At 45.2% G+C, this 26487-nt stretch overlaps 1 protein-coding gene across 1 annotated transcript in view; it reads right to left on the bottom strand.

Moving 5' to 3' along the window:
* LOC148774950 (uncharacterized) overlaps positions 1–24883 on the bottom strand; it is a 52440-nt gene extending 27557 nt beyond the window's left edge. Inside the window, exons 1-2 of the mRNA XM_088827581.1 lie at positions 23584–24883; positions 6890–6956 (exon numbers count right to left, since the gene is read on the bottom strand). The gene's annotated coding sequence lies outside the window, so the exon portion shown is untranslated. The remainder of the gene's footprint in view (positions 1–6889; positions 6957–23583) is intronic.
* Between the last annotated feature and the right edge of the window lie 1604 nt (positions 24884–26487).

The following is a 26487-nucleotide window of genomic DNA, read 5'->3' as shown; positions in this document are numbered from 1 at the left end:
TCTGCAGGCTGAACCCAATCCAAAGTAAAACTCCAACAGGTTTACTGTTGTGAAACTTAGAACATTTTGTCCTTCAAGACAGCAAACAGCATTATAAGAGTGCAGTGTTCCAAAAATCTTGTGAATAGGACATTGATAAGCCAAGTCGAGATGGTCAAAAACAGACCCACGTAAATCCGAAATCTAGAAGATGAAAAGAGGCGGTATTTCAAAAGCCCGAGGAAAACATATATGGACCTTTTCCAGGGGAAGAAACGTTACCAACCTGGCCCTGAGGCAGAGGGTTCTGAAACCTCAGACGCTCTGATCTCAGGCTTCCAGCCTCCAGAAGTGTGAGAACATGAATTTCTGTTGAAGCCACCCCATTTGTGGCATTTTGTGAGGGCAGCCAGAGCTAAGACAGTGAGTCGTCGCTGTTACCTCCACCGCTGGGCCCCGGGCACTTCAGTCCCGCCTGAATTAGACATGGGTGCAAACCACACGTCTGTTTGCGTGTGTACTGACTCATTTAAGAGCTCCACATGTAGAAGCCTCCACTACTGACTCAGCAAAGATGGCTCTCAACAGATGACAGTTTCCAGAGTGTTGAGTCATTAACTCTCCCTGGAATAAAAAGGCTTAGACCTAAAACGTGCAAAGACATCCCTGTGAGTTCTCTGGTTCTCTGATTTCTAAACACGTCTTGATTGACTTCTTAAGGACCCTCAACTAATTCATGTGGTGTTGGACCGCTGGACGTCTGTAATGGTGATTTTCATCCTTTTTGGAAATGTTAAATGCATGTTGCTTGATTTTTAATCACTTCCCCAAACTTGCTCAGTTTTAAGTGGCCTTGCAATACCACCATGAAATGAGTTTCCATTGTTCTGAAGAGATTTCTATGACCTTCCTAAAGATAATGTCTGCTAACCCCAAGTCAAAAGCAGAGAAATGGGGGAATCCCCTGGCTGTTCAGCGGTTAGGACTTGACGGTTTCACTGCTGTGGGCCTGGGTTCGATTCCTGGCTGGGGAACTAAGATCACACAAGTCAAGTGGCCAAAAAGAAGAATAGGAATGGGAAAAGGGTAAGCAACTGCGGTTGGAAGTTTTGCCCCTCAGCTGGAGCTCTTTATGTGGTCCACGTTACAGAAAAACTCTTAGGTCTTTCCTGTAATCATTTTGAACCTCAGCCAACAGACTTAGGTTAATTGTGGTGTGATCTTTATGAAATTGCAAGAGGGTTCACAAGTCTGTCCAGAGTTCACCTCCTGGGTGTAGGAACATCCCTGTCCCCCCAACTCTGGAGCTCCCACAGCACCCCGAGGCTCACCTGTCCCTGCCATCAGCCCCTGGGTAGTGGTTGTGGCTTGCCTGGCAGCCTCTCCATTCTGACTGTGGGTTCTGGCTTCCTGGTCCCTGGGACCCACTGCAGGGCCTGCCCCAGCAGGTACTCAGTGAATATGAAGGATAGACTAATCCACTGTGAAAGGAAGAGTAACACAGATAGGGGTTTGCAGAGCAGGCATCCGGCATCCTAACTTGGAGCCCCTCTGGTCTGACCCCAGGTACAGGCCAGCAGGCAGGAACCCAGTAAGCCTGTGTGACTGATGGCAGACCTCTGAGGAGGGATGTGCGGTGAAGGAAGCAGACCCCTGAAGCACCCCTGCCTCCCTGGGCTGCCTCACTGCCCTTACCTCAGCCTTTGCACAATTCCCAAAGCCTCAAATCTGCCCAGGAATGTTATCAACTCTTCTATTGAATTACTTTGGATTAAAATTTCATAATTTTCTTTGGCATGTATGCAATCGTTTCAACATCTGAATTGTTTCAGAATAGAAGGACCCCTGCTTGTGAAGGTTGCTGGGATGGTTAATTTTATGTGTCAACTTGGCTAGGCCATGGTGCCCAGTTGTTCAGTGCTCCTGGTAGGTATTCTGTAGATATCGTTAACATTTACAGTCAGTTAACTTGAAATAAACATTCCCCTTGATACTGTGGGTGGGCCCCATCCAATCAGTTGAAGATCTTAAGAGCAAAACCTAGTTCTCCAGAGATTAAGGAAATTTTGCCTCAAGATAGCAACCACTCCTGTCTGTGTTTCTAGCCTGCCCTTCCTGTTGGCCTATCTGATGGATTTCAGGCTTGTCAGCCCTTCAACTTCATAAGCTCACTCATTCATTAAAATGAATCTCTTTATCTATTTGTCTATCTGGGCTTCCCTGGTGGCTCAGATGGTAAAGAATCTGCCTGCAACACAGAAGACCTGGGTTCCATCCCTGGGCCAGGAAGACCCCCTGGAGAAGGGAATGTCACCCCACTCTAGGATTCTTGCCTGGAGAATCCCATGGACAGAGGAGCCTGGTGGGCTACAGTCCATGGGGTCACACAGAGTCAGACACAATTGAAGCAACTCAGCATGCATGCATGCACACACATAGAAGCTAGATGCCTAGGAGCCTTATCAAGATAATGAGCCCATGAATTTTCCTCGTTTTTATCTCTCATGCTCTGCTATTGATCTTAGTAAGACATCTGTTATACATTGAACTGCTGCTGCTGCTGAGTCACTTCAGTCGTGTCCGACTCTGTGCGACCCCACAGACGGCAGTCCACCAGGCTCCCCCATCCCTGGGATTCTCCAGGCAAGAACACTGGAGTGGGCTGCCATTCCTTCCTCAATGCATGAAAGTGAAAAGTGAAAGTAAAGTCGCTCAGTCGTGTCCAACTCCTAGCGACCCCATGGACCGCAGCCCACCAGGCCCCTCCGTCCATGGGATTGTCCAGGCAAGAGCACTGGAGTGGGTGCCATCACGTTTTCCGATACACTGAACCATGTCACCCATATTCACATACTGAGGCCCTAACCCCCAATATTACTGTATTTGGATATGGGATCTTTAAAGCGGTTACTGAGGTTCAGTGAGGTCATATAGATGGGGTTCTAATTATATGTATAACCAGTGTCCTCATGAAAGGAAGGGAGATTAGTGCTCACACTCTCCGCGTGCACGGAGGAAAGGCTGGGTGAGGTTGCAGGGCACAGGCAGCTATCTGCAAACCAGAAAAGGAGGTCTCACCAAAGACTAACCCTGCAGGCCCCTTGATCTTGGACTTGAGTCTTGCAGAAGTGAGACAATAAATTTCTGTTGTTTAAACTGCCCAGGTGTGGTGTTTTGTTAGGGCAGACTAAGATATCATTGAAGGAACTTGTTACTTCTTGATCAGATGCAATCGGTGTAATTCCAGACATGTACAGGGTCAAGGTGACATCCTGCAAGATATCCACATAACCATTCCACAGACTAGATTATGGCAGAGAAGACAAGTGAATACAACTCTGAGGCAAGATTGTGAAGGTATATTGTTGGGCCCTGCCAATTAAAAGCAAACTTCTCCTGGTTCTTGCAAGTTGGAAAAAAATAAATGAAAGCATCTGTAGGATCATAGCTACATACCAGATGCCAGGAGCTGTGTTGATATTTTCTAGTAAAGGTACCATGTCTGAAAGAACAGCTGCTATTGGAGTTTATAGTGACCCATAGTCTGGTACTTTTCATAAAGATTGAAGATTTTACTGAAGGTACTAGATGTATCAAATCGATGTAGCCAAGCTTGTGCATCTGTCATCCAGCTTAAAAAGATCAGATCCTAAGTGTTCAGAATACTGAATCTTGTCCACTTCTCAATCGCTTTCATGGCTATTTACCTAGCCTCTCCCTGTTTGCCCATGTCTCAGCTTCAAGGGTAAATCTTGGCTGGACACAATAAGGGTTAAAAAAACACTAGCCCAATCTCTGAGATTCCACTTGAATCTGGCCTCATGCGCCACGCATGTTCATGGCTATCTCATCTAGGATCTGAGGTCTTGACTTAATAACCTGGTGACAGTTTTATGGCTAGGATTCTATTTACCTCTTACCCTTGCCAGGGACTTTTGTGACAGAACTCGCTAATACCCATTTAGATGTTCAACCTGATATCATGTCCTGAGATGGATTTCCTAATTCCTCTATTTTGCAATAAATTTAAATGATTATAAGATAGTTGCAAAATAGCAGAGCATTCCTGTATATCCTTTGTGCAATTATCAAACCAGGAGATAAACACTGGTTGAGTACTCCTAACTAAACCATATATAGATCTTGTTAGATTGTCATCCGTTTGCCTGTGGATTTTTAAAAACTGTTCCAGGATGGAAGTCAAGGTCCCACATCTTGTTTAATTGTGTTGTCTCCTTGGTCCCCTCCTCTCTAAAACAGCTTCTCAGTCTTTCTTGTCCTTCATAACCTTGATATATTTGAAGACTATGTTAGGCATTTCAGAGAGGCTCTCAGTTTGTGTCCTGTGGTGTATTTTAAAAGGTGATATTACATCACATTATTTCTGACTTAAAATTCCTGTTTCCACATCACCTGCAGAATAATGCCTTAAACTTCCCTTTTGCCCATATAGACTCTATCTTTTGATTTTGCTGTCATTCCATTGTCTTTCCTATATGACTGAGTTCTGCATCCATCTGCACCTCCTCTGATGAACATGCTCCAGCACCTGTGTCCTCACTGCACTGGAAATATTTTTTTCCTTCCTCTTAAATCATTATTCAAGACAATATTAGTCAGGCAAGTAATTCTAGAAGCTGCAACAACCCCCAAGTCTTAGTGACTTAACACAATAACCAGTCATTTCTCACTCTTTCAAGTTCTCATGTAGCTGTCCCTGGTTAAATGGCTCTTCTGGGAAGTTCTCCTCCCATTGGTGGGGAACTGCCATCCTCAAAAAATAGCCTCTAAGAGCACCATGATAAGGAAGAAAAAGTACAAGTGGCGGAAGGTTTTGGTTTTGATTCATTTAACAGCACAAGTTGCTTCATGCTTGCAACATTCTGACTCATATTATATCGGTTGAAACTAATTGTATGATCACACCTATTTGCAAAAAGAATAAGGAAATGTCTCCTGGATTCCAGGAAGAAAATAAAGCAGTGTAATACAGTTTTAGCATTATTTCTGCTGCTGGCCACCCTTCTGGTCACTGAATTGCTTTATTTTAAATTCCAGGTAATACAACTTGCTCTCCTTCCCAAGAACTCAGACACCCACCCAGTTTCAGCATCCAACTCAGAGCCCAGCATCTCGGAATGGTTCTAGTCACTCCCTGAAGAGCAGGGGAAGCTCCTTCAGGTGTGGCCCCTGTGATCTGAGGATTATTTAGCACCCGCTTCCCTGATTTGAATCTACAGTGCTGAATCAGAACAGAATTGCGTGAAACCCTCCCAGTTGTGAAAAGAAGAAAGGAAGTGTCATAGCCATGGCTGATTCGAAGCTGTTGCTTCAGCCCTGCAGGACAGGCATGGTGGTGATGCCTCCCTGCACTCTGGACTCTGGGAAGCTCTGGCCAGAACCGGCTTTTGCTCTCCAGGACTCCCTGGTTATAGCTCCAGACATCACCCACTCTCTGGGGTTTCCCCTTTCCTCCTACTTTTTTGGCCATATGAGTGGATTTCAGGTGTGTTCTCCTTGGGGCAGTACATCTTCAGGAACTGACTTCCTGTTTAGGAAAGATTGGGGGCTCAAAATTTTCTAAGTCCCCCAATAATCAAAAGATTCGTTATTCCAGACTCATGGTATGCCTGGGCTTCCCAGGTGGTGCTGGGCGAGGTTAGAAACACACCTGCCAATATAGGAGGCTTAAGAGCCACAGATTCAACCCCCGGGTCAGAAAGATTCCCTGGAGGAGTATATGGCAACCTGCTCCAGTATTCTTGCATGGAGAACCCCATGGACAGAGGAACCTGGCAGGCTGTGGTCCACAGGGTCCACAGGGACACGACTGAAGTGACTTAGCATGCATACACACACGGTGTTCCTGGCAGACCAATCATCTCAGAAACTCTGTGACGCTGCTGTACCTGTGTCAGTCAATTCCACGTGCCTGTAACTGCACCAGGAGCTCTTTCCTAAACACTGTTCTTGAATCTCCTCTGTTTCCTGGCCTCCTCCCGGTCGTGGCTTTCTCTCATGCAACAGCCTCTTAGAGGACATTGGGTTTGAGGGGCAGTCTACACACTTATTCACACCCTGGCCTTGGGTCATGATATTTCACTCAGAAAGTTTACCAGAACTTGGTCAGCTCAAATTATACGTTCCTCCCATATTTTACTTTTTTGGGGACTAGAAATAGTTACCTTTTCAGTTCTTGAATTTCTAGACTCGCTAGTGTGGTTGCTTAGTCGCTAAGTTGTGTTTGACTCTTTGCAACCCCATGGACTTTAGCTCACCAGGCTCCTCTGTCCAAGGGATTCTCCAGGCAAGAATACTAGGGCAGGTTGCCATTTCCTCCTCCAGCGGATCTTCCTGACTTGGGGATCGAACTCGTGTCTCCCACATTGGCAGGTGGATTCTTTACTTGTGAGCCACCAGAGAAGCTCTCTATTACCTTTAATTTTCTGCTTACCAAACAGCCAATTACTTTCTGAGCTCATCTCTTTCTTGGATCACCTTCACAAACAGAGCCAATTCCAGTGAAAGCACATTTCTAACTTCTCATTTTCCAGTGATGCCCCAGAGAGCCGATCATGATGGAGTCTGTCCCCCAAGTTTCTGGGGGTGACCCATTTGTCAAATGTTTTGCCATGTAGATGGCCAGCCACCCAGCACGCTGTTTCCTCACCCTCTGTTGCCCAACTGCTCAACAAGTTAAAATTCCTCATGCGCTTGATATCTGATGCGGGTGTTCCCATCAGGGCTCCTCTCTCAGGCAGCGACTCAGCATTCCGGCTCCTTGCATCACGAGGTGCTACCAGTTCCAACATGTGGCTCCAGATTTGGCACAGGAGGAGAGGAGAATGAATCCGGTGTACAAAATATCTTACAGACAAGCCTGGAAATGTCATCCATCAGAACTGCCTACCTTCTGCCAGCTGGAACGAGTTTCAGGGCCCCCCTTCGCATAGATGGTGCTGGTAAATGTTGTCCTCCTGGGTGCACAAGAAGAGAAGTAATTGAATGATAAGAATGAGAACTATTTCTGTTGAAGACCAATCTGAAAAGTCACCTGATATCTTTTGCAGAATCAAGCACATCCCCCTCCACTTACACGTGTCTTGAACACAATTTGTACCACCTTGTGTTAGACATTGTTTTATTGACTCATCAGGTACTGAGTGTCTCAGGATTGGGAACTGTCCTGTGTTCATCCCTGCAGCACCTGCCTGGCACTCAGAAGGGCTGAATGAATATTTGTCAAGAAGATGTTGAGATGGGAAGGAGGCTAAGCTAAGAGGGGATGTTTAGTCATCCTTGCGGCCGGGGAAGATGGGATTTCTCTACTATGTGAATGAAATATGCGGTTCCTGGTGGCTCAGATGGTAAACAATCTGCCTGCAATGCAGGAGACCTGGGTTTGATCCCTGGGTCAGGAAGATCCCTTGGAGGAGGGCATGGCAACCCACTCCAATGTTCTTGCCTGGAGAATCCCATGGACAGATGAGCCTGGCGGGCTACAGTCCACGGGGTCAGAAAGAGCTGGTCATGACTGAGTGCCTAACACTTTCACTAACATATCAGTAAACAAAGGGTGTTGTGGGCATCAGTCACCGCAGCCACCCTGCCAGCACACCTGAGGAGACTCAGGATGAGGAAACAGGGCACTCGCCTCAGGCAGCTGAGGCGCTCACTAATGGAATGATTCCAGCGAGCCCAGACTCCCACATCTTCCCATGCACAGAGAAACACTAAATTCCTTGAGACATCTGGTTTTCTTTAATTAACAGGAATCATTTGATGTCCCCACTCCTTTGTCTTTGCTGCAAAAGTTCCTATATATCCTGGCTCCCCACCTTGCCTTTTCAGGACAGTCTTTCACTGTGATCTGAGATGCTGTGTCCCGGGCTTAAGTCCTCAGTTTTGTCCACTGAATAAAGCATAACTCTCAGGCTGTACATTTTTTTCAGTCAACAGTGTGAAAGAAAAACATTGGGAGATATCCACCTGATGGTCAATACCAAAGTCAGATTGATTATATTCTTCGCAGTCAGAGATGGAGAAGTTCTATACAGTCAGCAAAAACAAGACTGGGAGCTGACTGTGGCTCAGATCAACTCTTATTGCCAAATTCAGACTTTAAGTGAAGAAAGTAGGGAAAACCACTGGACCATTCAGGTATGACCTAACTCAAATCCATTATGATTATACAGTGGAAGTGAGAAATAGATTTAAGGGACTAGATCTGATAGACACAGTGCCTGATGAACTATGGATGGAGGTTCATGATGTTGTAAAGGAGACAGGGATCAAGACCATCCCTAAGAAAAAGAAATGCAAAAAAGCAAAATGGCTGTCTGAGGAGGCCTTACAAACAGCTGTGAAAAGAGAAGTAAAAAGCAAAGGAGAAAAGGAAAGATATACCCATTTGAACGCAGAGTTCCAAATAATAGCAAGGAGAGATAAGAAAGCCTTCCTCAGTGATCAGTGCAAAGAAATATAAGAAAACAATTGAATGGGAAAGACTAGAGATCCCCTCAAGAAAATCAGAGATACCAAGGGAACATTTCATGCAAAGATGGGCACAATAAAGGACAGAAATGGGATGGAGCAGAAGATATTAAGAACACATGGCAAGAATACAGAGAAAAACTGTACAAAAAAGATCTTCATGACCCAAATAATCTCGATGGCGTGATCACTCACCTAGAGCCATGCATCCTGCAATGTGAAGTCAAGTGGGCCTTAGAGAACACCACTATGAACAAAGCTAGTGGAGGTGATGGAATTCCACTTGAGCTATTTTAAATCCTGAAAGATGACGCTGTGAAAGTGCTGCACTCGATATGCCAGCAAATTTGGAAAACTCAGCAGTGGCCACAGGACTGGAAAAGATCCGTTTTCATTCCAATCCCAAAGAAAGGCAATGCCAAAGAATGCTCAAACTACCGAACAATCGCACTCATCTCACACACTAGTAAAGCAATACTTAAAATTCTCCAAGCCAGGCTTCAGCAATACATGAACTGTGAACTTACAGATGTTCAAGTTGGTTTTAGAAAAGGCAGAAGAACCAGAGATCAAACTTCCAACATCCGCTGGATCATGGAGAAAGCAAGAGAGTTCCAGAAAAACATCTATTTCTGCTTCATTGACTATGCCAAAGCCTTTGACTGTGAGGGTCACAATAAACTGTGGAAAATCCTGAAAGAGATGGGAATACCAGACCACCTGACCTGCCTCTTGAGAAACCTGTATGCAGGTCAGGAAGCAACAGTCAGAACTGGACATGGAACAACAGACTGGTTCCAGATAGGAAAAGGAGTACGTCAAGGCTGTATATTGTCACCTTGCTTATTTAACTTGTATGCAGAGTACATCATGAGGAACGCTGGGCTGGAAGGAGCACAAGCTGGAATCAAGATTGCCGGGAGAAATATCAATAACCTCAGATATGCAGATAACACCACCCTTATGGCAGAAAGTGAAGAAGAAGTAAAGAGCCTCTTGATGAAAGTAAAAGAGGAGAGTGAAAATGTTGGCTTAAAGCTCAACATTCAGAAAACTAAGATCATGGCATCTGGTCCCATCATTTCATGGGAAATAGATGAGGAAACAGTGTCAGACTTTATTTTTTTGGGCTCCAAAATGACTGCAGATGGTGATTGCAGCCATGAAATTAAAAGACGCTTACTCCTTGAAAGGAAAGTTATGACCAACCTAGACAAAATATTAAAAAGCAGAGACACTACTTTACCAACAAAGATCCAACTACTCAAGGCTATGGTTTCTCCAGTGGTCATATGGATGTGAGAATTGGACTATAAAGAAAGCTGAGCACTGAAGAATTGATGCTTTTGAGCTGTGGTGTTGGAGAAGACTCTTGAGAGTCCCTTGGACTGCAAGGAGACCTAACCAGTCCATCCCAAGGGAGATCAGTCTCAGTGTTAATTGGAAGGACTGATGTTGAAGCTGAAACTCCAATACTTTGGCCACCTGATGCGAAGATATGACTTTTTGCAAAGACCCTGATGCTGGGAGGAATTGGGGGCGGGAGGAGACGGGGACGACAGAGGATGAGATGGTTGGATGGCATCACCGACATAAGTTTGGGTAAATTTTGGGAGTTGGTGATGGGCAGGGAGGCCTGGCATGCTGCAGTCCATGGGATCACAAACAGTCAGACACCACTGAGTGACTGAACTGTACTGTTAAGGCATATTTTCTAAGAAAAATGAAATGAAAGTAATAGAACATTCATTTTCACTGATTCAAGAGCAAAAATTGTCCCCCACCGTCACCATCCTTGGCATTCACTTAGCAAATCTTGCATCTCCCAGTGCATTATTTTCAACTCAATGAAAATTCCTAGTAGAGACTATTATTTATATGTCTCTTACCCTGAATTAAATTGTTATTTATAATGGGAAAAAAGCCTAAAAATTATGGGCATTGGACTTCTCAGGACCCCCATTGCACTCAGTACTTTGAGGGTGATGGAAGGGGAGTCTGTTCCTGAAGTTTAGGACTGTGCCCCAAGGCTTCTCTTCTCCAGGAGCCCAAGAAAGACAGACAGACAAGCCTCCTATTCAGGCAGAACCAAGTCCAGTTGACTGGCAGAAATACAGAGAAATGTGGAACAGTAGTCCATTTGTGTGCTATTAACCCAGGAGACAAAGGGCTGCTGCTGAAGCTGCAAACAGGGATTCTGGGTATCATCTGTGCTGTCTCCTGTCCCCCAAGCAGGGGCGACCGAGTGTGCAGGAGGACGCGTCCCTGGGTCAGAGGGGGTCAGCCACCAGGAGCTGTTAGGTAGTTAGTGGGGCACCACGTCTAGGGGGCATCGTCAGAGGTATGGACAGTGCAGGTTTGCATTTATATTGACAGCTTTCCAGCAGATGGAATTGTCTTCTAAAATAATCAAGGACTTCCCTAGTAGTTCAGTGGTTTATACTCCATGCAGAGGGTGTGAGTTCCATCCCTGATCAGGGAACTAAGATTCTGCATGCTGCAAGGTGTGGTCAATACATAAATAAATAATAATAAATGTATTAGTAGGTAGACTACACTTTAAAAGATAGGTGTCTATGTCTGTGTGTGTGTGTTAGCTGTCCACTTGTGTCTGACTCTTTGTAACCCCATGGACTGTAGCCTGCCAGGCTCCTCTGTCCATGGAGTTCTCCAGGCAAGGATACTGGAGTGGGTGCCCATTTCCTCCTCCGGGGAATCTTCCTGACCCAGGGGTTGAACCGGATCTCCCACATAGCAGATGCATTCTATCGTCTGAGCAGTCAGAGCCTTGTGACAGTTTTCAGACAGGTAGGCCTGAAGCATCTTGAGGAAGGGCACCTATTTATAACTTGCCCAGCCCTGGCCATGTGGGGCAAGATCCACCCCGCCAGCCCTTACCCCTGCCTCCTCAGGGCCTGGCATGGAGAGGTTGTGTGAACTGAGGGGCAGGGGGTGGGCATATGTGTCCAGCTCTGGGGAAGGTGGCCCCTGGCTGGAGGTAAGCAGCTGCCTTTGAGAAATCCCTCCAGCAGGATGGCTCCGTGAAGCAGTGCCCGAGTCACCTGTCTGTTTCCCCTGGCACCTTCCACAGGAGGGCCGAGGAGCCCAGCCCTGGGAAAATCAGAGCATTGGACGTTCAGGTGCCAGCACCTCTCTTAGTTTCCACAGGCTCTGCCCGGCAGACTCCCATTGTACCAGATGAACAGTCTGTTGAAAGAGTTTATAGCCCTCTTTCCACATAGCTATTGTTTCTTTAAGTAACTGACTTGACTTCTTAGTTTTACGCTTATTGAGAAATGGAGCAGAAAATTGAGTTCCAGTGTCCCTTTCCCTCTCTGCATAGTCTCCCATGTTATTAACATCTTGCATTAGTGAGGTGCGGTTGTTACAGTTAATGATGTTAATAATATACTAATAACTTACAACAGACTGGTTCCAAATAGGAAAAGGAGTAGGTCAAGGCTGTATATTGTCACCTTGCTTATTTAACTTATATTCAGAGTATATCATGAGGAACGCTAGGCTGGAAGAAGCACAAGCTGGAATCAAGATTGCCGGGAGAAATATCAATAACCTCAGATATGCAGATGACACTACCCTTATGGCAGAAAGTGAAGAGGAACTCAGAAGCCTCTTGATGAAAGTGAAAGAGGAGAGTGAAAAGGTTGGCTTGAAGCTCGACATTCAGAAAACAAAGATCATGGCATCTGGTCCCATCACTTCATGGGAAATAGATGGGGAAACAGTGGAAACAGTGTCAGACTTTATTTTTTGGGGCTCCAAAATCACTGCAGATGCTGATTGCAGCCATGAAATTAAAAGACGCTTACTCCTTGGAAGGAAAGTTATGACCAACCTTGATAGTATATTAAAAAGCAGAGACATTACTTTGCCAACCAAGGTCCGTCTAGTCAAGGCTATGGTTTTTCCCATGGTCATGTATGGATGTGAGAGTTGGACTGTGAAGAAAGCTGATCGCCGAAGAATTGATGCTTTTGAACTGTGGTGTTGGAGAAGACTCTTGAGAGTCCCTTGGACTGCAAGGAGATCCAACCAGTCCATTCTAAAGGAGATCAATCCTGGGTGCTCATTGGAAGGACTGATGCTAAAGCTGAAACTGCAATACTTTGGCCACCTCATGCGACGAGTTGACTCACTGGAAAAGACTCTGATGCTGGGAAAGGTTGGGGGCGGGAGGAGAAGGGGACGACCAAGAATGAGATGGCTAGATGGCATCACTGACTCTGTGGACATGAGTTTGAGTGAACTCCGGGAGTTGGTGATGGACAGGGAGGCCTGGCGTGCTGTGATTCATGGGGTCACAGAGAGTCGGACACGACTGAGCGACTGAACTGAACTGAACTGAACTAAACTTACATAAAATAAAAACTAGATAGCATTTTAAAGTTAAAGTCACTCAGTCGTATCTGACTTTGCGACCCCACTCCTGTCCTTGGGATTCTACAGGCAGGAATACTGGGGTGGGTTGCCATTCCCTTCTCCAGGGGATCATCCTGACCCAGGGATCAAACCCAGATCTCCTGCATTACAGGCAGATTCTTTACCATCTGCGCCATCAGGGAAACCCTTGATAGCATTTACACTTAACATTTAAATTATTATTCAAATAATAAAATAATAATACTTTATTATTAACTGAAGTCTATAGTTTACGTTAGGGTTCACTTGATGTTATACAGTCCACGGGTTTGAACATGTATAATGACAAGTATTCATTTTTATAGTGTGATTCAGAACAGACCCGATTCTGTGTTCTGTGCTCTGCCTACTCAAGACTCCCCTGAATCCCAAACCCTGGCAACCACTGGTCTTTTTACTGTCTCCACTGTTTGCCTTCTTCAAAATATCATATACTTGGAATCATACAGTATGTAGACTTTTCAGGTTGGCTTCACTTAGCAATATGCATTTGAGTTTCCTCCATGTCTTTTTATGGTTTGATAGCTTTTAATCTCTGAATAATATTCCATTGCATGGATGTACCACAATTTCTTTATTCATTCCCCTTTTGAAAAACTTCTTGGCTGCTTCCAGGTTTAATTAATCATAAGTAAAGCTGTTATAATCATTCATGTTCAGAGTTTTGTATGGACATAAATATTCTTTTTAAAAATTTCTGTTATTGGAGTACAACTGCTCTACAATATTGTTAGTTTCCACCATACAGTAGTGAATCAACAATATGTATACATGTATACCCTCACTTTTGGATTTCCTTCCCATTTAGGTTGCATGTCCCAGGTGACACGAGGGATAAAAACTCCCCTGCCATTGCAGGAGACATAAGAGATGCAGGTTCCATCCTTGGGTTGAGAAGATCCCCTGGAGAAGGGAACGGTAACCCACTCCAGTATTCTAGCCTGAAGAATCCCATGGACAGAAGAGCCTGGCCGGCTACAGTCCATAGGGTTACAAAGAATCAGACACGAGTGAAGCAACTAAGCACGCATGTAACCATGTAGGTCACCACAGAGCATTGAGCAGAGTTCCCTGTGCTATACTGTCAGGGAATGTTTAACAGTAGAATTCCTGTGTTCTGTGTCCTATCTCTCTTGAGCCCTTTGTTCCTTATCAGTTCCTGATAGGAGCGAGCAGAGTGGTAAGCCACTCCCAGGACTGAGATCAAAGAGATGGGTTTCTTGCATAGTATTTCCTTCATTAGCTTTTCCATATGGTGAAAGGGATTATTTACGACCCTCTTTTGAAATGGATTGCCTTTTGGCCTTATGGCCACTATAGCTCCTTGTTTCCTTGGTAACATGTAGTCTGGTCTTTTGATCTTTATCTGAAGAGGCTACCTTGTAATACGGTATATATTACTCACACAGAATTCAATAAAGCACCCTTGTTCCACCAGAGACTTGGGTCCCCGTGTTCTACTTTTTCTCTCTCTCTCTTTCTGACTGATTCCATGGAGCGCCGAGGCCTGCCGAGCTCATTTTCCTGCCCGGGCTTCCAAGACTTCTCAAGACTTCTTGAGAGGGCGCCCTGTGCCTACGTGAGTGGTACAAGCTCTGTCCAAGGGCTTTATTGGTTTTCTGCGTAACCCAGGGACTATGAGCCTCTTTCTTTCTTTCACTTTCTTATCGTTGACTCCGGACCACCAGGTTCCGGTCCATTAAAAGACCCCAACACTATACAGTAAGTTCTCATTAGCTATCTATTTTATACACAGTTCAGTTCAGTTCAGTTCAGTCGCTCAGTCGTGTCCGACTCTTTGCGACCCCATGAACCACAGCACACCAGGCCTCCCTGTCCATCACCAACTCCCGGAGTTCACTCAAACTCATGTCCATCGAGTCGGTGATGCCATCCAACCATCTCATCTTCTGTTGTCCCCTTCTCCTCCTGCCTTCAATCTTTCCCAGCATCAGGGTCTTTTCTAATGAAAAACTCTTCACATCAGGTGGCCAAAGGATTGGAGTTTCAGCTTTAGCATCAGTCCTTCCAATGAACACCAGGATTGATCTCCTTTAGAATGGACTGGTTGGATCTCCTTGCAGTCCAAGGGACTCTCAAGAGTCTTCTCCAGCACCACAGTTCAAAAGCATATCCGGAGAAGGCAATGGACCCCACTCCAATGCTCTTGCCTAGAAAATCCCATGGATGGAGGAGCCTGGTGGGCTGCAGTCTATGGGGTTGTGACTGAGCGACTTCACTTTCACTTTTCACTTTCATGCATTGGAGAAGGAAATGGCAACCCACTCCAGTGTTCTTGCCTGGAGAATCCCAGGGACGGCGGAGCCTGGTGGGCTGCCGTCTATGGGGTCGCACAGAGTCAGACATGACTGACACAATTTAGCAGCAGCAGCAGCATATATATGTCAATCCCAATCTCTTAATTCATCCCCCCCCCGACCTTGGTAACCATACATTTGTTTTCTACATCTGTGTCTCTATTTCTGCTTTGCAAATAAGTTCATCTAAATCATTCTTCTAGATCCCATATATATGTGATATTATACAATGTTTGTTTTTCTCTTTCTGACTTACTTCAGTCTTATGATAGTCACTAGGTCCATTCATGTCTGTGCAAATGGCAAAATATCACGCTTCTTTTTGTCTGAGTATTCTGTTGTATAGACATACTGCATTTTCTTTATCCATTCCTCTGTTGATAGACTTTTAGGTTGCTTCTATGTCCTGGCTATTATAAATAGTGCTGCAATGAACATCGGAGTGCATGCATCTTTTGGAATTATGGGTTTCCCTGAGTTTATACCCAGGAACGAGATTCCTGGGTCTATGGTAGTTCTATTTTCAGTTTTTAAAGGAACCTTCATACTGTTCTCAATAGTGGTGAAATCAATTTACATTCCTACCAATAGTGCAGTAAGATTCTCTTTTCTTCACATCCTTTTCAACATTTATTGTTTGTAGGTTTTTTGATGACGGCCATTGTGACTGGTGTTAGATGATACCTCATCATACTTTTGATTTGCATTTCTCTAATAATTAGTGATACTGAGCAGTTTTTCATGTGTTTGTTGGCCATCTATATGTCTTCTCTGGAGAAATGTTTATTTAGGTCTTCTGCCCCTTTTTGGGGGGGGTTGTTTGTTTTTTAATTTTGAACTGCACAAGCTGTTTCTTTATTTTGGCTATTAATCCCTTTTCAGTTGTTTTGTTTGCAAATATTTCTTCCCACCCTGAGGGTTGTCTTTTCAGTGTTTATGATTTCCTTTGCTGTGTAAACTGAAAAAGTATAGGGAATCAACAGCAGAATAAACAAGGCAGAAGAACTGGACAAAAATTTTAAGTTCATTTCAGCTAGGTTGGCAAACATCTAGGAGTGTAATTGCTGGCTGGTATGTAGGTTAGCAAACATCTAGGAGTAAAAATGTTGGCTGGTTTGGTAAGAGTACATTCAGTTTTGTAAGCAACCACCAAGCTGTCCTCCAAAGCATCTGTGTCATTTTGCATTCCCACAGATAATAAATGGGAGCTTTTTTGTGCTACATCCTCTCCAGCGTTTAGTATTGCTAGTGTTTTGGATTCTGGGCATTTGAATAGATGTGCAGTGGTATGTCATTGTTGTTTTAATTTGCAATTCCCTAATGACATATGTTATCAAGCACTTTTTCATATGCTTGTCCCTCACTTTTTCCCTATGGGCCTAAGGGAGACATTTCTTATTCAAAGCCAAAATATTTAGCTTGCCATTATGGGAGAAATAGTTTTTCCAAGACTGATTGGGCCAAATATTCCCTTAACACATCTTTCAAAAGTGATGGGGAATGATACTCATGCCAAGTAACATTTTCTGTTTTAGGTGCTTTCAAGATAGACAGCACTATCAGTGTTAGATCAATAGGGAATAATCGAGGGCCTCCGGAGGATCCCAGTTGGGAATGGAGTTTTCTCGGCCACGTGGAGCCTTTGAGACCAAATCTTGCTGCTTTGCAATTGTGGGAAGCAACCAATCCAGCGGAGAAGGCAATGGCAAGCCACTCCAGTACTCTTGCCTAGAAAACCCCATGTATGGAGGAGCCTGGTGGGCTGCAGTCCGTGGGGTTGCTAAGGGTTTGACACGACTGAGCGACTTCACTTTCACTTTTCACTTTCACACATGGGAGAAGGAAATGGCAACCCACTCCAGTGTTCTTGCCTGGAGAATCCCAGGGAAGGGGGAGCCTGGTGGGCTTCTGTCTATGGGGTCACACAGAGTCGGACACGACTGAAGTGACTTAGCAGTAGCAGCAGCAGCAACCAATCCAGACTGTTGAAAACTCTCCAAAGAGCTAGACACTAATTAATCTGAGATCTTTCTACAATACTGCTTCTCACATGTATATTTTTAGGTCAGGCAAGCCAGATTTTTTTTTTTTTTTTTAGAGAAAAGCACTCATTATCTCATTGAGAGAATTGACTTTTAAAATATATATATATTTATTTATCTTGCTGTGCTGGGTCTTAGCTGTGGCATGTGGAATCTAGTTCCTTGACCAGGGATCGAACCCAGGCCGCCTGCACTGGGAGTGCACAGTCTTAGCCACTGGACCACCAGGGAAATCTCTGGCTTGTTTTTAACTCTGCCAAACTTAAGAATTTAATTTAGTTTCTGTGCTTGCTCCAGCAGGTTCTCTATAATCCAATATTTATTGAGTCGTTGACATTATCTCCTAAGGACAACCTGTCAGCCACAGGGAGAGATGCAAAGAGCGAAGGGCAGTGGCTCACTCCTCACCCTGATGGGACGATGGGATTAACACACAGGCTACAGTAGGGACTGCAAACAGCTGAAACAGGGATGCAGCCGCCAGGAGTTTCGGCCTCCAGCTCGACCACGACTCTTGAGTTCCTTCTGTCTCTAGTTTGACACTGACGATTCGAGCTGTCTGCTCTGAGGCACGTCACCCTGAAGAAGGAACTCTCTCAGTGGGACCGTGGGACCGCGCCCAGCGGCTGGCTCTCCAAGATCCTCGACAGGTCCTAGCAATGGTCAGTGTGTGGGCACCGTGGTTCCTAGATGACCCTCTCTCTTCACAGCTTGCTTTTTCCCTCCTGAAGTTTTGGCGAATAATGACCCATCAGTTCTCTGCAGTGTCTAAGTCAGTATTTCTAGGAATCCAGATGAGACTCTTCCCAAATGCACACAAGTTTGGGGAGCTTGTCTGCGAGCTTCCTTCCTCCTCAGCCTCACCCCGCTGAGCTCTGATGAGCGTTACTCTGTGAAACAAGATGGCAAGTGAGATGTCCTTAACATCCCTGGACTTTGTCTTTAGCCCAAGGACACTTCAGGTTCGATCCCTGGGTCAGGAAGATCCCCTGGAGAAGGGAGTGGCTACCTACTCCAGTATTCTTGTCTGGAGAATCCCATGGACAGAGGAACCTGACGGGCTCCATGGGGCTCCAGTCCATGGGGTCGGCGTCGGACACGATTGAGCAACTAACGAACACTTTCACTTTCATAGAACTTTTGCAAATATTCCCTCCAAAAGACAGAGTTTTGACCATCTCATTCATTCTTCCTCAACCAGCTAATTCATAGATATTTTTAAAAAATCTATTCTTCCAATGTGATCTATAAAGCAGCTGGGTTTCCAGCATCTTCCCAGAGGAAATGCAAAGTGAGGGAGGTATTCTTGCAAAGGCAGGGTCTCTTTGACCAGGAGGACTGCATATAGACAATCTTCAGGAGTTCCCACTTCCCCTTTCCCATCTGGAGCAGAAGCAGTGGTCACCACGGGACTTACTGCATGGGTGATGCAAACCCCTAATCCTCAGCCTATTGCTAAGACCCCCTCCAACTCCACACCCCGTCAGCTCTCCATGCTCCAGGCTTATTGAATTCATCCTGTTTCATTTCTGGTGGGATACAGAGCTCCACCATCCTTCCTGAATGCAGGTGAAGTGTTCAACCTTTCATGCTTTTCCCTATAGACAGACACCTGTCCACTTGCCAACAGATGTCTAGACATGCCACTAAATGCTGAGAGACTTTTTCACTGTTTCATTCAGTTCAGTTCAGTTCAGTCGCTCAGTCGTGTCCGACTCTCCGCGACCCCATGAATCACAGCACGCCAGGCCTCCCTGTCCATCACCAACTCCCGGAGTACACTCAAACTCATGTCCACAGAGTCGGTGATGCCATCCAGCCATCTCATTCTCCGTCGTCCCCTTCTCCTCCTGCCCCCAACCTTTCCCAGCATCAGAGTCTTTTCCAGTGAGTCAACTCGTCTCATGAGGTGGCCAAAGTATTGGAGTTTCAGCTTTAGCATCAGTCCCTCCAATGAACATCCAGGATTGATCTCCTTTAGAATGGACTGGTTGGATCTCCTTGCAGTATAAGGGACTCTCAAGAGTCTTCTCCAACACCACAGTTCAAAAGCATCATAGTCATATCTTAATTTTATGTGGACATGAGTTTGAGTGAACTCCGGGAGTTGGTGATGGACAGGGAGGCCTGGCGTGCTGTGATTCGGACACGACTGAGCGACTGAACTGAACTGAACTGAATTTTAGGTAAAAACTGACGGCCTTAGGAGATCTAGGAATTGAAGAAGTAGCTGCCTAATATTTCATTTGTGTTGTATTTGACAAAGATGAGCATAGGATGTCAGTCACACAGTCATGTCTGACTCTTTGAGACTCCATGGACTGTAGCCCACCAGGCTCCTCTGTCCAAGGAATTCTCCAGGTGAGAATACTGGAGTGGATTGCCATTCCCTTCTCTAGGGTATCTTCCCGATCCAGGGATCAAACCTGGGTCTCCTGCGTTGCAGGTGGATCCTCTACCATCGAACCACGAGATGAAGCTTTTATAAATGAGGGTGAACATTCTGAAATATTTCCTTTGAATTCCATTAGTCAGTGGCAATATAAATATGACTCCCCAGTCCCATTTTCTTCAGGGAAGAGTAGAGAATCTCATCTTTAAAAACCTGGGAAAATGGCCTGCTTTCAACAGTTTTAAAACTGGCTCTTAGTTGATTGATAGTATTATTAATAATTACATTGCATCATTCTGTTGGCAAGGTCCTAGAAGTTCAGAAAAGAAAACTATTTTACTGACTTGACAGTTCCATGTACTTTCTTCTGACATGTTATGTTTTGAAATGACAAAGCAGCAAGGACATTGTGGCCAATTGGTGTTAGCCCTGGAGTTAGAACAGACAAAAGGTAGTCTTATAAACTGTGCTGGTTCTTTCTGAGGTTAAGAAGATGTCCTGACACATATATATTTGTCTTAGCTGTTTTGACAAGTTCTTTGTCTCTAGTCAACTGCAGTTTTCAAAAAAACAAACAAAAAAAAGCAAACCATCTTACTCTGTATAATTGTTATCAGTTATCTATTGCTGCATAACACTGATACCATAAACTTCAAGATACAAAACAACACCCAGTTATGACCTCAGAGTTTCTGAGGGTTGGGACTCTGGGCACAACTTAGCAGGGTCCTGTGTGCAAGGTCTCATCAGCTGCAGTCAAGGTGTCCACCGGGTTGGAGTCCCATCAGAGGCTCTACTTTCAAGGTGCTTCTTCCAAACTGGTGTGCCAGCTGGCAGTTTTCATTTCCTGTGGCTGTAGAACTATGGGCTTCCGGTTCCTGCTGAGAGTCAGCTAGAGGCCATTTTTAGCTCCCGTCATGTGGGCCTTTCCAAAGGGCAGATTCCACCATGCTTTTTCAACTGGCTTTTTCAAAGCCATCAGGGGAGCATCTCACAAGGTGAGTGTTATAGTCTTATGTGCCATAATTACTAGTAAAGAAATTGAATCAGTAGCCAAAAACTTCCCAAGAAACAAAATCTAGGACCAGACAGATTCACTGATGAATTCTACCAAACATTCAAGGAAGAATTAATACCAATCCTTCTTAAACTCTTTCAAAAAATAGAAGAGGGAGGTACTCTTTCAAACTGATTTATGCAGCCAACATTACTTTGATACCAAAACCAGGCAAGGGTGCCATAAAAAAAGAAAATTACAGGCCAATATCGCTGATGAATATAGACAGAAAAAATTCTAAAAAAATATTAGCAAACCAAATTCACCAATGCATTAAATGGATCATACACCATGAACGAGTGAGGTTTATTCCAGGGGAGAAAGATGATTCAATATCCTCAAGTCTGTCAATGTGATATACCACATTAAACAAAATGAAGGATAAAAAATCAGCTCAATAGATGCAGAGAAAGCATTTGATGAAATTAAACATCCATTTGTGATAAAGACTCTCAACAAAGCAAGTATAGAGGGAATATACCTCAACATAAAAAAGCCATAGATGACAAGCCTCCAGCTACCGTCACACTCAGTGGTGAAAACCTTCTCTAAGACCAGGTACAAGGTAAGAATGCTGTCTCAGCACTTTTATTCAGCCTGTTATTGGAAGTCCTGCTGTTGCTGCTGCTGCTAAGTCGCTTCAGTCGTGTCCGACTCTGTGCGACTCCATAGCCGGAAGCCCTCCAGGATCCCCTGTTCCTGGGATTCTCCAGGCAAGAACACTGGAGTGGGTTGCCGTTTCCTTCGCCAATGCATGAAAGTGATAGTGAAGGCGCTCAGTCGTGTCCGACTCTTCGCGACCCCATGGACTGCAGCCTACCAGGCTCCTCTGTCCATGGGATTTTTCAGGCAAGAGTACTGGAGTGGGGTGCCATTGCCTTCTCCGATTGGAAGTCCTAGACAGACCAATTACGCAAGGAAAAGAAATAAGAGGAATCAAGTTTGGAAAGGAAGAAGTAAAACTGTCATTATTTGCAGAAGACATAACATTAAATATAGGACAACCCTAAGACTCCATCAAAAAACTATTAGAATTAATAAACAAATTCAGTAACACTGCAGGATATAAAATCAACACACGAAAATCTGTTGTGTTTCTGTACACTAATAACATGCTATCAGAAAGAGAAATTAATCCCATTTAACAATTGTATCAAAAAGAATAAAAAACTTAGAAATAAGCTTAACCAAAGAAATGAAAGACTTGTATATTGAAAACTATACGACATTAGTGAAATTGAGGAAGACACAATGGAAAGATATTTTATGCTCATAGATTGGAAAAATCAGTATTAAAATGTCCATACTACCAAAAGCAATCTACAAATAAATGAAATCCCTGTAAAAACTCCAATGGCATTTTCACAGAAAGTGGGCAAACGATCGTAAAATTTGCATGGCACCCCAAAGAGCCAAAGAAATCTTGAGAAAGAACAAGGTTAGAGGCACCACACTTCTTGAGTTTCAACTATATTACAAAGTTACGGTAATTATGGTATTGACACAGAAACTATGGATTCGACTCTAGATTTTGTGGAAGCTTGACTCAAAGGAGTTTTTTTTTTTTTTTTTTTGAGCTGAAAGTCTTTTCTCTGACTCCCCACAGTAACTGCAAATCACAGAGTATGAGTTGTAAGTACATATGGGAAGTGGGCTTGATCAGCAGGCACTGTCCCTGACCTCAGGCTTACTGGGGAAGGTGTGGAGGCTGACTGGAGAGGGCTTCCCTACCGGGTTGACCCATTGGGTATCCACCGCCTTTGGCATTTCTCTTCTCTCAGAGGCATAATGCCAAGAGGGTCCCACCCGTAAGACACGTTTCTAGGATGGAATTAGCAGGCAGAGTGATTCAAACTGCTATGCCTTGGACCCTGGGGAAGGCATTCTCCCCTGAATCTAGCAGAGACGAAAGTCACAGGAGGATTCTGAGAAGAGAGGAATTCTGGCCCTGGAGAAGCATCCTTTGAGGTGGGCACAGTATAGTAAGCTCTCAGTCTTGCTGGATTTCAGATTTAGCCAAGATGGCCACTGGATGGCTTTTCCTCAAAAAGAACTGAGCAGATAGCTGATGACTGAGGCTGTGCAGCCACAGGAGAAAGGAAACTGGAAGGCAGGCGGTTTGGATGCCAAGCAGGTGAAAGGTAGAGAGAGGTCCCTGCCAGGGAAAGTGCCAACTGCTGCCAGGTCAAGCCAGGAGAAGCCTGGCATTGCACCCTGGAGGCAGGGGGGTGCTGGAAGGACTCCGAGTCAGTAAAGCAACGGGACCCTCTGTTGGGGCTAAGGGACAGTTGCTTAGGGTTAAAACAAAGAAGGCAGCTGGCAATTGCGAGAGATGACAGTTTCTGGAATACCACCTGACTTCAGCCCCTTCCAGAGAAACCAGTCCTGAGTTGTGCGCTGTGCCTTGTGCAACAGCAGGACTTGATCACAAGGCTGGAGGGCAGAATGAAAGCAAGCAACAGCAGCGTGGGCAGACTGGTCCCTTCCAGCCCTGGGCATGGGGAGGGGAGGAAAGAAGAGACCTGCAGACCTGCCCCTGGGGGCAGGGGTGGATGAGCAGGAGAGTGTGGTGGGAACAGGCCTGGGCCCTGTCCCTGCCCTGCGGCGGCTGTGGCAGAGTGATTTTGGCAGTGGGCACCCAGGTGTGGGCGAGCAGGCAGCTCACGGGAGCCCGAGGGATGGGCACCTGGGCCCCCCAGGGTCCCAAGCCAGGTGGGAGGGCTGCCCTCTTCACAGAGAGAGGCTGCCAGAGGGGAGACTGCAGTCCCAGGGCCAACCTCCTGCCAGGGCTGGGTGGACGGAACCGGGGTCCTACACTGAACCTCAGCTGAGAGCTGGTCCCAGTGGGAGTGGGAAACTCACGTTCAGCTGGGAAAAACCAAGACAGTGGAGTCTCCCCAGGGGCGTCGCAGAAGGCTCAAGGAACCAGGGACTGCTGAATCACACTGGAGCGCTAGACTTCTTTGGCAGTTTTGGCACGGGGGCCCATGGACACCCCTGATCTCATTGTTAGTGACTCTCGTCGGGGCTGAGCCAGTGCTTTGAGAATAAGGTCAAGCAACAGATCAAAGAGGCAGACGTGTGAGCCCCGAGCTGGCCCAGGGAGGCGTTGCAGCTTCTGAAAGTTGCTTCTGTCAAAGAGGGACCCCAGGGGACACCCCCACAGGTCACCATGTGCACACCCTCACTTGCTTCCAAGGGTGCAGGGTTCCAACACTGTTATGGGTCCAGAAATACTCAGGCCAGCTATGTTTGGCAATAAAGTTGAATGGCCTCCAGCCAGAGGCAGCGACAGGCGAAGTGTCCAGGTTGCGCATGTGAAAGCCACATGCCTCCTACGGGACACGAGTTTCAGGTCCTTTGGTCCTTGTCATCCCATCCAGGCTTTCTCTGAAGCGTGGAGCTCTTCTGCCTTGGCTTTCTTGTTGAGTGAGAAGCGCTCTCAGTTTTTGTTCATCTAACAAGTGTGTTTTGAGCCCTGATTCCGTCACAGGTTCCCTACCAGGTCTTCAGGTAGATCCCGATGGACGAGCCCCTGGGGCAGCGCTGTTGGGAGGTGGAGTGGATATAATGTAAGCCGTGAAGACCATGCTGTGCACACATCTAATCCTTGGCACCCATCTCCCAGGCCATTGATCAGCCTGGGATGGATGGAACACTTGAGGTTGACGTCTCTGTTTATGAGGGCTGTTAGCGTGCTTCCAGAAAACGCTTCAGAAAATGCCAGCGATTTCTATCCTAGGAAAGCATAACATTTTATCAGAGGAAGATTGGCCTGCAGAAAGTAGGGAAGAAGAGTTAACCCTCTGGACCTTGAATGAGGTGGTTGGTGAAACAGCCTTCTGTGTAAATAATGAGCAGACAATTACCCATTTGATATCTGAATAATTTCAGCGTGTTAGCAATCAGCCTCCTGGTGTTGTTGAATATGTGTCTGACAGCCTCATACACCATCATCCCCATAATACAATCTGCAAATGCTTTTCTGGTGCATCTGAGAGTGATTTTCTGAGGAATTCTAAGGCACATGGTAAAAAATAAAATGGAAAATTAGTCCTATTTCCCTGTGGTTTGGAAGAGATGTGTCTTTACAGGATAAGATCATTTTTGGAATAGCTTTTTTAATAAAGAAAAAAAAAGAGGGTTAAACGCTGTTTTCTTTTTAAATTCAGGATCTTAAATGCTGTTAATAAAGATTATATTCTTAGTGAATGTTTGCTTCTCTCTGGTCAAACCAGTTTGCATTGTACTTGGAAAAGCTCCATATTGAGCAATCCCGGTTTTAAATGATTAGAAGAAAATGGAACAGTATTTAATGGAGGGAGATAAATAGGTCACGACTTCTGAATCTCACGGAGAAAAACGTTCACTCTTACTTACTACTTGACTCGTTTCACACCTCTAGGAAGCACAGAAGGGCGCTGTGAACAGGGGTGCTTGCACGTGCATTCCATCCCCCGTGGTGGTGGCAAGCTTTTGAAAATGGGATTATTGTGACTTATCCAAGTTGAAATTTTATTTTCTTTTTAAATACAGGACCTTAAATCTAAATTATGTTTTGCCTGCGGGAGTTGGTGATGGACAGGGAGGCCTGGCGTGCTGTGATTCATGGGGTCGCGGAGAGTCGGACACGACTGAACTGAACTGCCAACTTGGACCGGAGTCTCTTATGGCATTATGGCCGTAGTGTGTGACGAACGATTTCCAAGTCCTTTAGTATTGTGTTTTTTAATTGAGCATGCTATGGGATAACGTCTTCTGAGCTTTGACAATGAAGGAAAGCTTTCACTAATTTTAAGTCTTTTAGGTAAGGTAAGTACTAGGAACGTAACTCCTAAAATGTGCAGGTGTGTGTTTATTAAATTCGCACTGTGAATGGTCTTCACAAAGAACAAGGAAAAAATTTAAGAAATTCAGTTACTGTTTATAGTCAACATTTCCTAAAATTCAGTAGAAATTCAGCTTAACTTTCAAACTCAGAATTGAGACTAAGGATGTGTTACAAGGTTTTTTTTGTAGTTAGATAAATGGTATGTGGTGGGCCAACAGTGCTTGCTGTTCGTGACCAAAGAGTGATGAAAATGTTAAGACTGGGCTTCTCTGGTGGTCCAGTGGTTAAGAATTCACCCTGAAGTGCAGGGGACATGGGTTTGATTCCTGGTCTGGGAAGATCCCACACGCCAAGGAGCAAGTAAGCCCATGCACCACAACCACCAAGCCTGAACTCCAGAGCTGGTGCATCGCAACGAGAGAAGCGACCGCAGTGGGAAGCCTGCACACTTAACTAGAGAAAGCCTGCACACAGGAGCAAAGACTCAGCACGGCCAAAACTGAAAAACTTTACAAAAATAAGATGTTTGGTCTGTAGTTAACGTTAACTACTTGACAGTCCAAAAAGAAGAGGAAAAAAAATGGAAGGGAAATAGAAAAAGAACATAAGAACGAAAGGAAGAAATGAGAAAAGGGGCGGGGCGAGGAAAAGAGAGAGGAAGAGAAAAAAGAAAGGAAGAAAACTGCTTCTCCTCCGAAGTGGTCTTGACAGCTTCCATTCCCGCCGGCCATGCACGTGTGACTCTTGGGTTGCTTCAAGTCCTCCCCGACACTTAGCATGGTCAGTTTCAATCTGAGCCTTTCTATCACACGTGTGGGGGTATGTTTGTGGTTTCCTTTAAAAATGCAGCCTTTCATGGGAATTCCCTCGCCATCCAGCGATTAGGACTCAGTGTGCAGGGACCTGGGTTCCATCCCAGGTCAGGGCACTAAGAT

Source organism: Moschus berezovskii, chromosome 18 (genome assembly GCF_049115385.1).
Source record: "Moschus berezovskii isolate FMDL1 chromosome 18, NW_MosBer_1.0, whole genome shotgun sequence".
Lineage (NCBI taxonomy): Eukaryota > Metazoa > Chordata > Mammalia > Artiodactyla > Moschidae > Moschus > Moschus berezovskii.
Note: the sequence above shows the minus strand (reverse complement) of the source record. Positions and strands in the feature narration are given on the sequence as shown.